Source organism: Panthera pardus, unplaced genomic scaffold (assembly GCF_024362965.1).
Source record: "Panthera pardus isolate Hobbes unplaced genomic scaffold, ASM2436296v1 HiC_scaffold_8, whole genome shotgun sequence".
NCBI lineage: Eukaryota > Metazoa > Chordata > Mammalia > Carnivora > Felidae > Panthera > Panthera pardus.
Window position 1 is genome coordinate 55,320,369 of NW_026527013.1, and position 6,941 is coordinate 55,327,309.

Sequence of the window (6,941 nt, forward strand, 5' to 3'; positions counted from 1 at the left end):
CCGTTGTTGTTTGCGGGGCCGGGGCAGGGCGGGGACCCTGTGGCCTGTGTCCAGGAACCTGGCCTTTTCCTTGACCGCGCACCAGGACACATCCCTCCCCCGCTCTCTCTGGATGCCCAAGGGCCACTGTGAGGAGGCCATGGAAGTAGCCCCCAGCTTAGTGGCTCATGCAGCAGCTGCTCTGGGAGTGAGTAATATAGGCTCTCTTTACCATGGCCTCCAATACTTAGCACTTCCCCAGCTCAGCATGCTGCCTCATCTCCCACCACCCTCCCCTTTACCCTCAGCTCCAGTCAAGCTGGCCTTCCTCTCCATCCCTGACCCTGCAAGTGCCCCGCAGCCCCAGGGACTTTGCACCTGCCATTTCTGCTCACTAGAAAACTCCTTCCCAAATTTTCAGAATTCTCTCTTTATCTTTGTTTATTTTGCCAGTTTCACTATGATATGTCACGCAGAAGATTGATTCAAGTTATGTCTGAAGGGAGTTCTCTGTGCCACCTGGATTTCAATGTCCGTTTCCTTCCCCAGATCGGGGAAGTTCTCAGCTATGATTTGTTCAAGTACACCTTCAGCCCCTTTCTCTCTCCTTCTGGAACTCCTATGATATGGATATTATTACGTTTCATTGAATCACTTAGTTCTCTAATTCTCCCCTCATGGTCTAGAACTTTTTTAACTCTCGTTTTCTCAGTTTCACCTTTTTCCATAATTTTATCTTCTATGTCACTTATTATCCCCTCTGCCTCTTCAACCCTAGCTGTCACAGCATCTAGTTTATTTTGCACCTCATTTACATTTCTCAATTCGTCATGTCTATTTTTCAGTTCCTTGATCTCTGCAGCAATAGATTCTCTGCTGTCTTCTACGCTTTTTTCAAGCCCAGCAATTAATCTTATGACTATTATTCTAAATTCTTCATCAGATATATTGTTTATATCTGTTTTGAGCAATTCTTTAGCTGTCATTTCTTCCTGGGATTTCTTTTGTCATTTTGGCTAGTTTTCTGTCCCTTGTGTGTTTTAAAAGCTTGGTATGCGTCCTGCACCTGCGAGCACTACTGTATTAAAGAGGGGTCATACACTGCCCAGGGCCTGGCCCTTCAGGAGGTGTTTTTTGGAGAGTGTTACGTACTCTCTGTTGTTGTGACTCTGGTTGCTTTATCTCTCTACTTGCAGGGATGTTTGGGACCCTCCACCAGGTGTGCTTTGATTTGTTCACTGAAGTAGCCCTATGGCCTGCCAGGTTGGCCCCGTGGGCCCCTAGAGACATCTCTGTCATTCTGCAGCCTGGACTCTTGGAATTCAAAGTCCTCTGGCCTCAAGGCTGCTGTGTTTGAGGGACGAGGGAACTTCGGGTCCCCAACTTCTCCGCCATGTTGGATTTCTGTCTCCTTCCCAAATTTTCACATGGCAGGACTTGCTTCCCTCATCAGTTGGGCTGCAAGTGTCACATCTTCTCAGGGGTGCCCTGACCACTGCCCACCCCAGTCCCTCACCATCCCAACACTCAGCGTGTCTTCTTCACTTGCACTTACCCATATCTGAGATCCTCCCATTTGTCTGCATACCTGGGTGGTGTCTGTCTCCCCACCTAGAAGGCCAGCTCTTGGAGGGCATGGCTGAGTCTCTCCTGCTGGCTGCTCTCTCCCCGGCACCTGGAACAGAGCCTGGCATGCAGTGAGCGCTCACTGTAGTATCTGTTACACACCGAATGCACGCATAGCAACGGGGACCCCCGTTCCTGGGCGTAGCAACAAACTTCCATTCACCTGCACAGTCTGAAGGGACTGGCAGTCTTTCTTCCAGGAAGATGGCGCTCAAGAGGAGTCAGCGGGAGATGAGGGGAGCAAGGATGAAATGCTTGCCCTATGGAGGAACTAACATTTGTTCACCAGGAACTGTGTTGGGCATTAGCACTAGCAGGTATGCATCATTATCCTCATTTTTCAGATGAGGACACTAGGGCTTGGAGAAGGAAAGCCTGGTGCCCAAGACCACACAGCTGGGAAGTGGTGGGGTTGAGGGGAAACAGGAATGACTTCTCAGAGCCTGTGCTCTCTCCTTACCCTCCCACCAGGCCCAAAGGGGCCTTGTACACAGACAATGAGAAAAGGTGATTGGCTTTCTGAAAAACATACAAACAAACAAAAAAAACTCCTCCAAAGGTTTGTCAGGGCCAGTGGCACCAGCCATGTTTTTGGATTGACACAGGGGAACCCCAGCCTCTTGATCTGAAGAATCTTCTGGGCTGGTTAAAATATGAACTCTGAAGTCCCATCACAGGCCCCATGACTTAAGACTCCCAGGGGTTGGATTGAGAGTCCTCATTTTGGCTAACATGAGCTTACGGCTTTGGAGGCCCCATTATTATTATTATTATTATTATTATTATTATTATTATTTCTTTAGATAGCTTTTAAATGTTTATTTTTGAGAGAGAGACAGAGCGCTAGTGGGGGAGGGGCAGGGAGAGAGGGAGACACAGAATCCAAAGCAGGCTCCAGGCTCTGAGCTGTCAGCACAGAGCCCGATGCAGGGCTGAAACTCACAAACCGCGAGATCATGACCTGAGCCGAAGCTGGACGCTCAACCGACTGAGCCACCCAGGTGCCCCATAGGCCCCATTCGACGGCCTGTGGGAAGAGCACAAGGACAACTTTCTACTAAAGCTCCTGAGGTTTTAAATGGATCATCAGACAAGAACCCAACCAAGTGTGTAGTATGTGTAGTATGTCCAAAGGGGCAAGAACATGTTCATCCCGTTGTGCAGAGGTGGGAAGTAGGGCAGTCCCAGGAAGCCCCTGCCAAGCAATTGAGTCCAGCTTCCTACCTTTGACAGCCACCTGTGCTTGAGTTCCCCCAGGGACAGGGAGCTCATACCCTCACAAGGCCATTGTTCCCTTGTGGGATACTTTGCAGAATGGGCGTGGCCGTGTCAGTTTCCCCTATGTACCAGGAATGGTGGCGATTTACAAAGAGGCATTTTGATGAGCTGCAAGGCCCGACTCCTGATTTATTTTCCCCATGGAGCTCTAGAGTGGAGACTGCATTTCTCTGCCAGCTCTGGCAGAGGGTGAGGGAGATAGCGGCTCTGGAAAGACCACATTAATTAGCTTAATAAGCATGCGTGCACCCGTGTGATTGTGCTCAGAGAGGGCCCTGGGAGGCAATGTGACCCCCTGTCATGGACACCATCAATTGCTGGGATGAGCCTCCCCCCACCTGAAACCCAGACACTTAGGAGAAATTAATCAGACCCAGTCCAGGAACACCATTAAAGTGCAGGGTTCCTGCAGGAGCTGCTCCCAGGCTGCCTTCCAGCCGTGGGGCTGCAGGCTGGAGCCTGACCCTCTCCAGCTTGGGGGGAGTCCCTACTGAGGGGACAGAACAGCATGAGAAGGGAGAAGGACAGCACCTCCTAAGAGCTGCCTGCGGGAGCCATGCGTGAATCCTTCTGATGATCTCACAGCGAGCTGGGGACGGAGCTTTGACAGCTCAGAGTTTGGCATGAGGGTGTGGACATCACGCTGCGGTTTGAGCCCCAGCCCCACCGCTTCCCAGCCCTGAGCCCCCGGCAAGTCCCTGTCTCTTTTGGGGGTAGCTCTCCTCATCTGAAAAATGGGGTATTTCTAGCACTGACTGCACATGCCCGTTAGGAAGACAGTAGTGCTTTCCTGGGTGCCTGACACCTAGTAACTGCCCAGTAAATGTTAGACGTCATTATTAAGTATTAACGAAGTAGCTGGTGCATAGTAGGCAATCAGATAGATCTGATGCCTTTTAGCGGGTAGACATTTGCTAGGGTTTTGTGAAGGTCTAATTCACATGTCATTTCTCACTGACCTGATAGTTTGGTTACCTAATTTTTAACTATTCATAAATACAGTTTGCTTGCCTTTCACTTATGCACAGGCTGCAGCACCTGGCTCTTGCTCTCCAGGGACAGTGTCCCCTGGTCTAGTCAAACTCTTCATTTTAAAGCCTGAAAACGGTTTGCCTCTCAATGTAAATACCCGCTTCGGTATCCCAACCCCTGCCACCTCTGTAGATGTGGGCTTTGCACCTCCTCCAACGAATAGAGCTATGGTGCTTTAAGCATTATCTGTTTAACCTCCACAAGAACTCTGTATGTCATGTGTGATCATACCCATTTTACAGATGACGACACTGAGGCGCAGAGACTTGCCCAGAGATCCAGAGCCAGCAAGGATGGGGAAGGTTGTGACCCCAGGGCTGCCGTAACCACACAGCTAGTACCCTTCCTACTGCACTCAACCAAAACGGAGGTAATTCTTTCTGAAACAGTGGCAGTTATAGCACCTATGAGGACTCGAGGGGGCTCCTGTGTCAAGGGCACACGGGGGTCAGACAGTAGCACAGTATCCATAACTGCCGGCTTCTGCTCTCACGTCCACTTCAACCCCACTATTGGCCCCCTTCTTTGTGCCAAGTCTTGGAGTGAACCCAGAGGGGTCACACAGACTCCGTGAGCAATCAAAAAGCATCACTGATTCTTGCCTCATACCCAGGACCAGCTACATAATTTGTGGGGCCCAGTGCAAAATGAGAATGCAGTGCCTGTTGTTCAAAAATGAGGCATTTCAAGATGGTGACAGCAGAACATGGAGGTTTAACCCAAGCACTGGACCCTCCCGAGTGTGTGTGTCCCTGGGTGACCACACTGTTGGCACAGCTGTGAAGCTGGCCCTGTGCACACCAGTGCTAGGAAAGCAGCAAGCATCTTGGGGTGCCTAGCCCCCAGGTCATAGCCTGGCACAGAATAGGGGCTAAATACACATTTATTAAGTGAAATGGCACATTCACCCCCAGGTCTGTGAGATGGGCACAGGATTGTGAATTTGCAGGTGGGTAAACTGAGCCTCAGGAAGGCTTTGCCTCACCCAGTCTCACCCAAAGCCCAGGTCCCTGCCTTTGGCCCGGCATGCTTGCCCTCTGTTCCCGCTGACCCCAATCCTGGCCTTTGTTTTCCTGCTTCCAGAAAGAAGGGGTAATGTTTACCACCAGCTGAAGTTTACTTTATTTTTGTGTTTTCCAATAATTGATTCCAACGGTTCCTACAGACGTCCTGCCGAAGGAAAACATGTTTTGCTCACTCAACCTTCCACTTCCTCATGGCACCACAGTGGTGGGGGCCCACGGCCACGAGGAAAGCGTGGGGTGACTTTTCCCTTGGTTATTTTCTTTTTTTCCACCTCGCTGTCAGGGGACAACAAAACATGTTTTCCTTTTTCTCCAGAGGAAATCGGAACTTTCTTATTGACTACTTGTTGCCTAAAAGTCATCTTCCTTCTCCTCTGATTATCTTGGATTGTGTGCGTTGTGTGACTGCACTCCAAAATAAAGGAATGTCTTTCATTTCACTGAAAGGACAATCACCAAACCAAAACTTCCATTCACTCGAAGGCTTCGACACCACTGAAATTCACCTCGGCTTCCTCGCCAGAGTCCGTGCCTGTGTTCGAAGTGGACTTAACGCAAGTTCGCCTTTTTCAAAGCACAGGACGAGGTAAACAGACACATAGCCAATGTTTTGCTCAAGGCGAATGGCTACCTAGAGTTCACTGAAACAGATATGGGTGTGTGGTGGGGGTCAGATATGTGAGGTGGGGGTCAAGACTCTTTCCTCCCCCACGTGCATATCCACCGATCCAGTGGCCCTGACCTAAAGCATCATCTTTCTCTACTGTGCTGCAACATCTCCGTTGTCATTAATCTGGTGATTCTACACGTGTTGGTCTAGTTCTGGACTTTCTATCCTGTTCCCTTTGTCTGTCTGTCCGTCTTTGTGCCAAGACCACCTGTCTTTTTTTTTTTTAATTTTTTTTTTAATGTTTATTTATTTTTTGAGAGAGAGAGAGACAGAGCCCAAGCAGGGGAGGGGCAGAGAGAGAGGGAGACACAGAATCCAAAGCAGGCTCCAGGCTCTGAGCTCTCAGCACAGAGCCCGATGCGGGGCTCGGACCCATGAACCGTGAGATCATGACCCGAGCGAAGTCGGATGCTTAACCGACTGAGCCACCCAGGCGCCCCAAGACCACCTGTCTTAATTACTGTTGTGTCCACTGAAATCGATAAATCATGGTCGTTTAATAACTCCCCTACTGCTGAACATTCGGGTTGTTTCCAATGTTTTATTATTATGACTTGCATTGTACTGAGTCATAGTAATAAAACAAGCAATAATAGCTGAGACGATATGCCAGGCTCTGCTGTGAGTGCTTTCCATATATTAACTCTTTTGATCTTCATAACAACCCCTGGAGGAGGTGCTGTTGAGATCTCTCCTCTTTGAGAGATGAGGAACTCAGGGCACAGAAGGGGTAAGTCGCTTACCTTTGGTCCCCCAGCTTCTACGTTGGTGGAGCTGGGGCCCGGACCCAGGCAGGGCGGCACCAGGACCTGCGCTCTCATTCGCTCTCCCCTGTAAGCGTGGAGAAGAGGGGAGTGTGTAAAGCAATGAATCAGATGGAGGTGATGATGCCTTCCTTATCTTCTTGAATTACCCAAGTGGCTCAGCGGCCGTGGAGCCTGAGAGACCCGGGACCCTGCCCCGGCTCCACCACTCGCTGGCTGCGGGACTCTGCGCAAGTCAGTGCTCCACTTTAAGCCTCGGTTTCCTTGTCTGTAAAATGGAAAGAACAGGCCTGTTTGACAGGGTTGTTGTGGGGCTTCAGAGACCAGTACAGTGCCTGCTGGCTCGGGAGGCTCCCTGTCCTGGCTTAACCATCTGAACTGATGGCCCAGGGGCCTCAGTGGCCTCAGAGCACTCCTCCCAAAGGAGTCATTGCTTTGCAAACATTCTCAGCTTCCTGCTGAGGCTGCAGGGAACTTCTCACATGGGGAAACTGAGGCCTGGAGCAGTTGAGGGCAGGGGTGATGGGACCCCAGAACCTGCTGCTCATGGCCTCTCTCTGCATTTGT

General features: G+C 50.3%; 1 long non-coding RNA gene across 1 annotated transcript; it reads left to right on the top strand.

Moving 5' to 3' along the window:
* Positions 1-1,085: 1,085 nt before the first annotated feature.
* LOC109257506 (uncharacterized) lies at positions 1,086-5,800 on the top strand. The gene is made up of 3 exons (XR_002076003.2): positions 1,086-1,922; positions 4,158-4,285; positions 5,388-5,800. It is a non-coding gene; the product is annotated as an uncharacterized LOC109257506 (long non-coding RNA).
* Positions 5,801-6,941: the final 1,141 nt, after the last annotated feature.